Source organism: Rhinopithecus roxellana, chromosome 13 (genome assembly GCF_007565055.1).
Source record: "Rhinopithecus roxellana isolate Shanxi Qingling chromosome 13, ASM756505v1, whole genome shotgun sequence".
Classification (NCBI taxonomy): domain Eukaryota; kingdom Metazoa; phylum Chordata; class Mammalia; order Primates; family Cercopithecidae; genus Rhinopithecus; species Rhinopithecus roxellana.
Genome location: NC_044561.1, coordinates 103257452 through 103266396, shown reverse-complemented (window position 1 = coordinate 103266396; position 8945 = coordinate 103257452).

Below are 8945 nucleotides of genomic sequence, written 5' to 3'. Positions count from 1 at the left end.
TCGACCTGGGGAGGCGTGGGGAGCAGGCCAGAGGGGAGGGGAGCAGGTGCCAAGCTCTTGATGCCTGTGCCTGAGTACTGCCCTGTTGAGACTAGAGAGAGAATCTATGTCCAGGGTATCTGGGGCTAGAGTTGGGGTTTATCTGGGGCCTGGGGTCACACATGATGGATTAGAGCTAAATCTGTCTCCAGGGTTATAACTGAATCAGGAGTTAGAATTTAAATTCACTTTATGGATCATGTGGGGAAAAGGTGGCTGCCAGTGAACGACCAAGACAGTGTTCAGTTTGGGGCCTGGGTCAGGGTTAGCTGTGGCTAGGGCTCAGGGCTTAGCGATCACGGCTCAGACTACATTCAAGGTTTCAGGCCAGAGTGCAGTTGAAGTGCAAATTCAGGCAATAGGGTTCACCCTAGGACCAGAGTCAAGGATCTGGGCTCAGTCAGTGTCCAGGGCACTGGCCTTGTCTCCTCTTCTTCCGGAGGGGAGCCAGGTGAATGAGTTGGATCTAAATGCCCTGAGAAGCAACTTCCAGCTCAAGTTCCATCATCCAGGCAGCCTAAGCCCTCTCAGCACTGGCACCAAAGCCTTCCTCCATCCCTCAACTTCCTCCATCACTCCCTGACAGCCTGGCCTGGCTCAGTGTCCCTCACAAGGCCAAACAGTCCTCACTCTGGCACCCCAGGGGACAGGGTAGGGGTGGGGACTATGGGACAGGGTGTTTGACCCAGGAGGGCGTCTTGCGCAAGGTTTTCTGATGCAACTGGCTGAGTGCTTCAGGGCTCCACCCCCACCCCCCAAGCTTTTCTCAGAAAGGCAAGGGCTGAGCAGTTATCCAGACTGAACACACATAATCCCCTTCCTTCTCTGGCCTCTGATGGCTTCAGGACCTGCAGACAAAAGGAAGGCAGGAAGGAAGGAAGGAAGGAAGGAAGGAAGGAAGGAAGGAAGGAAGGAAGGTCAGGTGACTCAGCAATGAGTCCAGCATTGGGAGCTGGCAGATCTGGGGCTCCCTCCTCCTCCAACTGAGAGGCAAGAAAGAGAATCAGGATCCCTGGAAGTTCGGAGATCCTAACCCTTTATACACTCAAAGCAGCAATTATATGCCTGAGCTCAGGAAGAGACCTGTAGTTGCCCAAGGTCAGAGGCAGGGTCAGAACCAGACCAGCTGTCTTCAGCCCATGACTACGATCTAGCTCTTTCCACCACACAGAGGGAGAGAGCCCTTCACCCTTGAGGAGGGCACAGGACTTCCCCAGGAACCTCCCGTCAATCTTGTTGAGGCTCCTGAAATGGTGGAAAGACGTGGACTTTGAAACCACACAGACTTGGGTTTAAATCCCAGGCCGGGAGCAGTGGCTCACACCTGTAATCCCAACACTTTGGGAGGCTGAGGCAGGCAGATCACTTGCGGTCAGGAGTTTGAGACCAGCCTGGCCAACATGGTAAAACCCCGTCTCTACTAAAAATACAAAAATTAGCCAGGCATGGTGGTGCACGCCTGTAATCCCAGCTACTCAGGAGGCTGAAGCGTGAAAATCTCTTGAACCCAGGAGGCGGAGGTTGCAGTGAGCTGAGATCACGCCACTGCACTCCTGGGTGAGAGTGAGACTCTGTCTCAAAAAACCCCACTGGCTTGCTGTGTAATGCTGGGGAGGTTACTTTCACTCTTTAACACCGGATTTGCTCAAGTGCAAAGTGGGCGTAAATGCATCCTTAGCTTACAGGGCTGTGTGGTGAGGCTGACCTGAGGAAGCACTGGAAGGCACAGCCTAGGCTCCACATGGGCCACTCTCAGGAAGTGTGTCCCCACCTCCCCCTTTATCCTCAGCTCTCACAGGGTGTGTCTGCTGGGGGAGGAGGTGCAGCAGCCCTGGGGCCTTGGAAATAATAATAGCCACTCACCCTCCAGTGCTTACCATGTGCTAGGAACACTCCTAAGCGGTGAACTTAACCTGTATTAGCCCATTTACCCTCCATTTAATCCAATAACAGTTCCCAGGCCAGGCATGGTAGCTCGTGCCCATATCCCAACTACACAGGAAGCTGAGGTGGGAAGACCGCTTGAGCCTGGGAGGTTGAGGCTACAGTGAGTCATGATCACCCTACCACGCTCCAGCCTGGGCAACAGAGCGAGACCTTCTAAGAAAGAAAGAAAGAGAGAAAGAGAGAAGAGAGAGAGAGAGAGAAAGAACAGAAAATCCCAATGACAATAAGCAGTTCAATAACCCTACAGGAAAACACTGTCATCAATCCCACTTTATAGATACGGCTGTGGGTCTCAGAGTAGCTAAGTGACTTTGTCCAAGACAGTGGACAAGAGACCATACGGATTTTGAGCCAGGCCAACTGGCTCTGAATCCCATTGTCCCCTCCCTCCTTAAACTAGTGATGTCACTGCTCTAAGCCCCAGTTTCCTCATCTGTCTCCAGGGATAAAAACAGCAGCTTCATGGGGGAAGTTTGAGGATGACACAAGATGACATAAGGGAGGTCCCCACACAGGGCCATGTTCCACCCACCGGCATGAGAAGGGACTTTCTCAGGAAGAATCCCAGGCCGCCCCTGGGGCAACCACCGGGCTGGCCTTCCTGTCTCTCCTTAGGCCCAGCCTAGCATGATCTGGATGGTGAGGGATTTCTGCAAAGCCCCCAGGGGCCTCTAGAAAGGAAGGTGCCTAGTCTCCTAGATAAGGGCTCCCAGAGAGGATCATAGGCCTGGAGTTGCCATTCTTGAATCACCCACTGTCTTCCCCTAGTTGATTGGTCTGAATCCATGTACTTATTTTTTATATTAGTTCCATAATGTTTTCCTTCCAACCAGCTCATCTTTTATTTATTTATTTTTATTATTATCATTTTTTAATACAGAGTCTTGCTGTGTCATCCAGGCTGAAGTGCAGTGGTGTGATCTCGACTCATTACAATCTCTGCCTCCCGGGTTCAAGCGATTCTCATGCCTCAGCCTCCCAAGTAGCTGGGACTACAGCTGCATGCCACCCTATCCGGCTAATTTTTGTATTTTTAGTGGAGATGGGCTTCTGCCATGTTGACCAGGCTGGTCTCAAACTCCTGACCTCCGGTGATCCACTCGCCTCTGCCTCCCAAAGTGCTGGGATTACAGGCATGGGCCACTGCACTCGGCTGCAACCACCTCATTTTTAAAAACTTATATAAATTTATTTAACATGGAAATTTTAAATCACTGACCTCAAATAGAAAACTACTATGATTTGCCATAAAGAAGAGGTAAGCATAAAATTAAATACAAAAAAAAGCAGACCAAGGTTATTTCATTCCAGCTAAATCCTGTTTCTTGCTGAAAGCTCCAAGCTAAACTCTGCTCTCTCATTCTTAACAAGAGAGGTGCTAAAAACATAGAAGCTGTTAGGTGTGGTGGCTCATGCCTGTAATCCCAGCACTTTGGGAGGCCGAGGCGGGTAGATCACAAGGTCAGGAGATCAAAATCATCCTGGCTAACACAGTGAAACCCCGTCTCTACTAAAAATACAAAAAAAAAAAAAAAAAATTAGCCAGGCGTGGTGGCACATGCCTGTAATCCCAGCTACTTGGGAGGCTGAGGCAGAAGAATCGCTTGAACCCGGGAGTCGGAGGTTGCAGTGAGCTGAGATCACACCACTGCACTCCACCTTGGGTGACAGAGCAAGAGCAAGACTCCGTCTCAAAAAAAAAACCATAGAAGCTGTTGGCCGGGCGCAATGGCTCATGCCTGTAATCCCAGCACTTTTGGAGGCCAAGGTGGGAGGGTCACGTGGTCAGGAGATCAAGACCATCCTGGCCAACATGGTGAAACTCCGTCTCTAGTAAAAATACAAAAATTAGCTGGGTGTGGTGTTGCACGCTGGAATTTTATTCCCAGCTACTCAGGAGGCTGAGGTAAGAGAATCGCTTGAACCTGGGAAGCGAAGACTGCAGTGAGCCGAGACACCACTGCACTCCATCCTGGCAATAGAGCCAGACTCCATCTCAAAAAAAAAAAAAAAAAAAAAGAAGTTGTTAAATGAGACTTTCTCCCCGAGTCCTTGGAGAAACATGAAGAGAATTGAAAGGGTATAAGTGTATCACAATTATGATTCAATGTTATTTCGTACAGAATCTGGAGACCCTAAAACCCTCTGGCACTCAGCCATTGTTGTACATAGTATATTTCAGAAAACACTGACCTACTCCAACTTTCTCTTCTTATTTTACGGATAAGAAATTTGAGGCCGCCCAAAGGGAGGTGACTGGTCCACAATCTCACAGGCTCAGTGGCTTCAGTCAGACCTGGAACACAACCAGAAGTTCTAAGGCATCATCTCACTTTTGTGGGGGAAATGTATGAAGATGCAAAGTTTCAAGGCCACCTATGGTGGAATTTTAGGCATATGGCAGTCATTAGGGACACCCACGTGGAAGGGAAGGAATCAGGCATGGCTCATGTCATTGCTGTGGGCCCCACATCCTTTCCTTCCTCAGAGCACAGCCCTCTGAACTTCTCATCCCAGTGCTGGGGGTCAGAGACGGAACTCATCAGAACTGCAGGAAAGAGGCTGGGCGCAGTGGCTCACACCTATAATCCCAGCACTTTAGGAGGCCGAGGTGGGTGGATCATTTAAGGTCAGGAGTTCGAGACCAGCGTGGCCAACTTGGTGAAACCCCGTCTCTACCAAAAATACAAAAACATTAGTGGGATGTGGTAGTGCACACCGTTAATGCCAGCTACTTAGGGAGCTGAGGCAGGAGAAATGCTTGAACCAAGAGGCGGAGATTGCAGTGAGCCAAGATCACATGCCACTTCCTTCCAGCCTGGGCGGCACAGCAAGACACTGTCTCAAAAAAAAAAAAAAACTATAATAAAGAGAAAAGCAGCCTTCTGGGCTCAGAAACCTGAGTAGAAAGATGTTCTGAGCCTGGAGAAAGAAATTCATAAAAGCCTGACTCTCTCTCCAGAAAAGAGTACATTTCTGCATTTAATTTTGGGGGGGGCTGGTCACCATTTTTTTTCTCGCTTCTGAACAAATGATTGTATAGCATTTATATTCCAGGCACTTCACAAATATTGTCATTTAATTCTCATGCAAACCAGTGAGGTAGAAACTATTGTTATCCCCATTTTACAGATGGGGAAACTGAAGTACAAAGAGCTGAAGTAACTTGCTCAAAATACATGTGGTTTTGAACCCAAGAAATGTGGTACAACTATGACATGAGGCAGCCTCAATTCATTTAATCCTTATGACTGCAATGCAAAGGAGGTATAATTAATTCCATTTTATAGATGCAGAAACCAAGGCTTGAGGCTATTTGGTGTTTACGGTATAGATCTAGGAGTCAAACTCCAGCCTACTAGACTCTTCGCCTCTGCTGCACCCCTGGACCGTGTGTTAGGAATTCTTGGTACAGGGTCGTACTGCTCAGTATGGTAGTGGTTTTAGTCTGTTTTCTGTTGCTTATAACAGAATGCCTGAAACTGAACAATTTTGAAAGAAAAGGAATTTATTCCTTACAGCTCTGGAGGATGGGAAGTCCAAGACCGAGGGGGCACTTCTGGTGAGGGCCTTATTCCTGGCGGGGACTCTCTGAAGTGTCTGGAGGTGACACAGGGTATAGCATGGCGAGGGGACTGGGCGTGCTGACATGCTATGCTTTGGTCTCTCTTCCTCTTCTTATAAAGCCACCAACTCTCCTCCTGTGATGACCCACAAGTCCATTAATCCACGAGTGGGTTAGTCCATTCATGAGGGCAGAGGCTTTTGATCCAATCACTTCTTAAATATCCCAACCACTCAATACTGCCACATTGGGGATTAAGTTTCCAGCACATGACATTTGGGGGACACATTTAAACCATAGCAGTAGCCATTTGCCACATGTGGTTATTGAGCACTTCAAGTATGGCTAATGTGGCTAGTGTGACTGAGAATTTTTTTATTTTATTGAATATTTTAATTTTATTTATTTATTTATTTATTTATTTATTTATTTATTTGAGATGGAGTCTCCCTCTGTCGCCCAGGTCAGAGTGCAGGTCATGATCTCAGCTTATTGCAACCTCCACCTTCCGGGCTCAAGTGATTCTCCTGCCTCAACATCCCGAGTAGCTGGGATTACAGGTGTGTGCCAGCATGCCTGGCGAATTTTTGTATTTTTAGTAGAGACAGGGTTTCACCATGTTGGTCAAGGATGGTCTGGAGCTGCTGAGCTCAAGTGATCCACCTGCCTCGGCCTCCCAAAGTGCTGGGATTACAGGCGTGAGCCACCGTGCCCGGCCAACATTATATTTCTACTGGAACACAGAAAGGTCTAGAGAATTGGGATTTGACAACCCTAGCTGTGACAAGGCACCAAAATTTGGGGACCGTACCCAGGGTGCTGATCCTGTCACCATACCCATAGATCCATGTGGAGGCTGCAGGAATACAAAGCTTGTGAAATATCCCAGGATGGCATGGGCACTGGAGTCAGCTGCCCCAAGTTCAAATCTGAAATCAGTCTTTTTTTTTTTTGAGATGGCGTTTCACTCTTATTGCTCAAGTTGGAATGCAGTGGCACAATCTCGGCTCACTGCAACCTCCACCTCCCGGATTCAAGCGATTTTCCTGTCTCAGCCTCCCGAGTAGCTGGGATTACGGGTACATGCCTGTACCCGTAATCCTGGCTAAATTTTTGTATTCTTAGCAGAAACAGGGTTTCACATTAGCCAGGCTGGTCTCGATCTCCTGACCTCAGGTGATCCGCCTGCCTCGGCCTCCCAAAGTGTTGGGATTACAGGCGTGAGCCACCGTGCCCAGCCTGAAATCAGTCTTATACAACCAGGTGGGTGGTCTTGGGTAGGTCCCTTAACCTTAACTCTTCTTGTCTGCAGAATGGAGGTGACTTACTGTTTTTCTGTGTCTCCCTTTCACATCTTTGCACACTTCACCCTTTCTCTTCCCTCAGCTTTTAGTTTAAACATCAGCTTTCTGAGGTCAGGAGATCGAGACATCTGGCTACATGGGAAACCCCGTCTCTACTAAAAAATACAAAAACTAGCCGGGCGAGGTGGCGGCGCTGTAGTCCCAGCTACTTGGGAGGCTGAGGCAGGAGAATGGCGTAAACCGGGAGGCGAGCTTGCAGTGACCTGAGATCCGGCCACTGCACTCCAGCCGGGCGACAGAGCGAGACTCCGTCTCAAAAAAAAAAAAAAAAAAAAAAAAAAAAAAAAAAAAAAAGAAAATGACAGAGAACAAATCTTTTCTATCTTATTCAAGAAAATGCATGATGCGATCTATTTTAAATGATCATGGTTTTAATTTATTTTCCTGATAATGGTCTATTTCTCCATTGATCTGTAAGATTTGTAAGGGCAGGGGTGGATCAGTCTGGTCACTGCTGAGTCCCCAGCATTTAGAACAGGGGCTGACACAGCACAAAACAACGTTAGTTGGGAATGTACAAGCAAACCCAGCACACCTTCAGAGGGGTGCTCAGGAAACAGCCCTCCCACCTTTCTTCACCCCTTACAGCTGTGGGATCTTCCTAACCGTTTCGGTGTCCCAGGATAGAAGATGAGTTTATTCACCCCTCCCCAGGAGGGGAGTCGCCAGGGTTAAATGAGATCCCAGAATGCCCTGGTATGCCCCGAAGTCTCTGGGACACAGGTGAGCTGGTCTCCAGGAATTTGGAAACAGGAAAACAAATACGACTCCACCCTGCCTCCCATCCAGCCTCTGCCTAGAGGAGTTATTTTATTTTATTTTATTTTATTTATTTTATTTTTGAGTCGGAGTCTCACTCTGTCGCCCAGGCTGGAGTGCAATGGCACGGTCTCAGCTCATTGCAATTCCCACCTCCCAGGTTCAAGTGATTCTCCTGCTTCAGCCTCCCGAGTAGCTGGGACTACAGGCATGTTTTTTGTATTTTTAGTAAATTTTTGTACTTTTAGTAGAGATGGGTTTCACTGTGTTAGCCAGGATGGTCTTGATCTCCTGACCTCATGATCCGCCTGCCTCAGCCTCCCAAAGTGCTGGGATTACAGGTGTGAGCCACCACATCCAGCCTCTAGAGGAGTTATTTATTTATTTATTTATGACACAGGATCTCACTCTGTCACCCAAGCTGGACTGCAGTGGCACAATCATGTTTCACTGTAACCTGAACTCCTGGGCTCAAGTAATCCTCCTACCTCAGCTTACCAAGTAGCTGGGACCGTAAGCTCGCACCACCATGCCCACTATTTTTTTCTCTTTGTAAAGACAGGGACTCACTATGTCGCCCCGGCTGTTCTTAAACTCCTGGCCTCAAGCAATCCTCCCGTCTTGGCCTCTCAAAGTGCTAGGATTACAGACATGAGCCAGCTCGCCCAGCTGAGGAGTTATTTTTTGACACTGGTGAATTCAGATCAAAAAGGATTTCTAAGAAAGGTGCTTGCCGGGCGCGGTGGCTCAAGCCTGTAATCCCAGCACTTTGGGAGGCCGAGACGGGCGGATCACGAGGTCAGGAGATCGAGACCATCCTGGCTAACACGGTGAAACCCCGTCTCTACTAAAAAATACAAAAAACTAGCCGGGCGTGGTGGCGGCGCCTGTAGTCCCAGCTACTGGGGAGGCTGAGGCAGGAGAATGGCGTAAACCCGGGAGGCGGAGCTTGCAGTGAGCCGAGATCCGGTCACTGGACTCCAGCCTGGGAGACAGCGAGACTCCGCCTCAAAAAAATAAATAAATAAATAAATAAAGGTGCTGGACCCCTGGGACGCAGAGGGGTGTTTCACCCCCAAAGGAAGTCGCACCAAGCCCTCCCAGGCCTAGGGTGCAAGCATATTAAAGGCCTCTTTCCCTCTCTGTCTCCATTGTCTACACTCATTGAGCATCTGCAATGTGCCACACACTGTTCTAAGCGTCTTACACATAATACATTATTTAATCCTCACAATAACTTTATGAAGTGAGAGCAATTATGAGCCCATTTC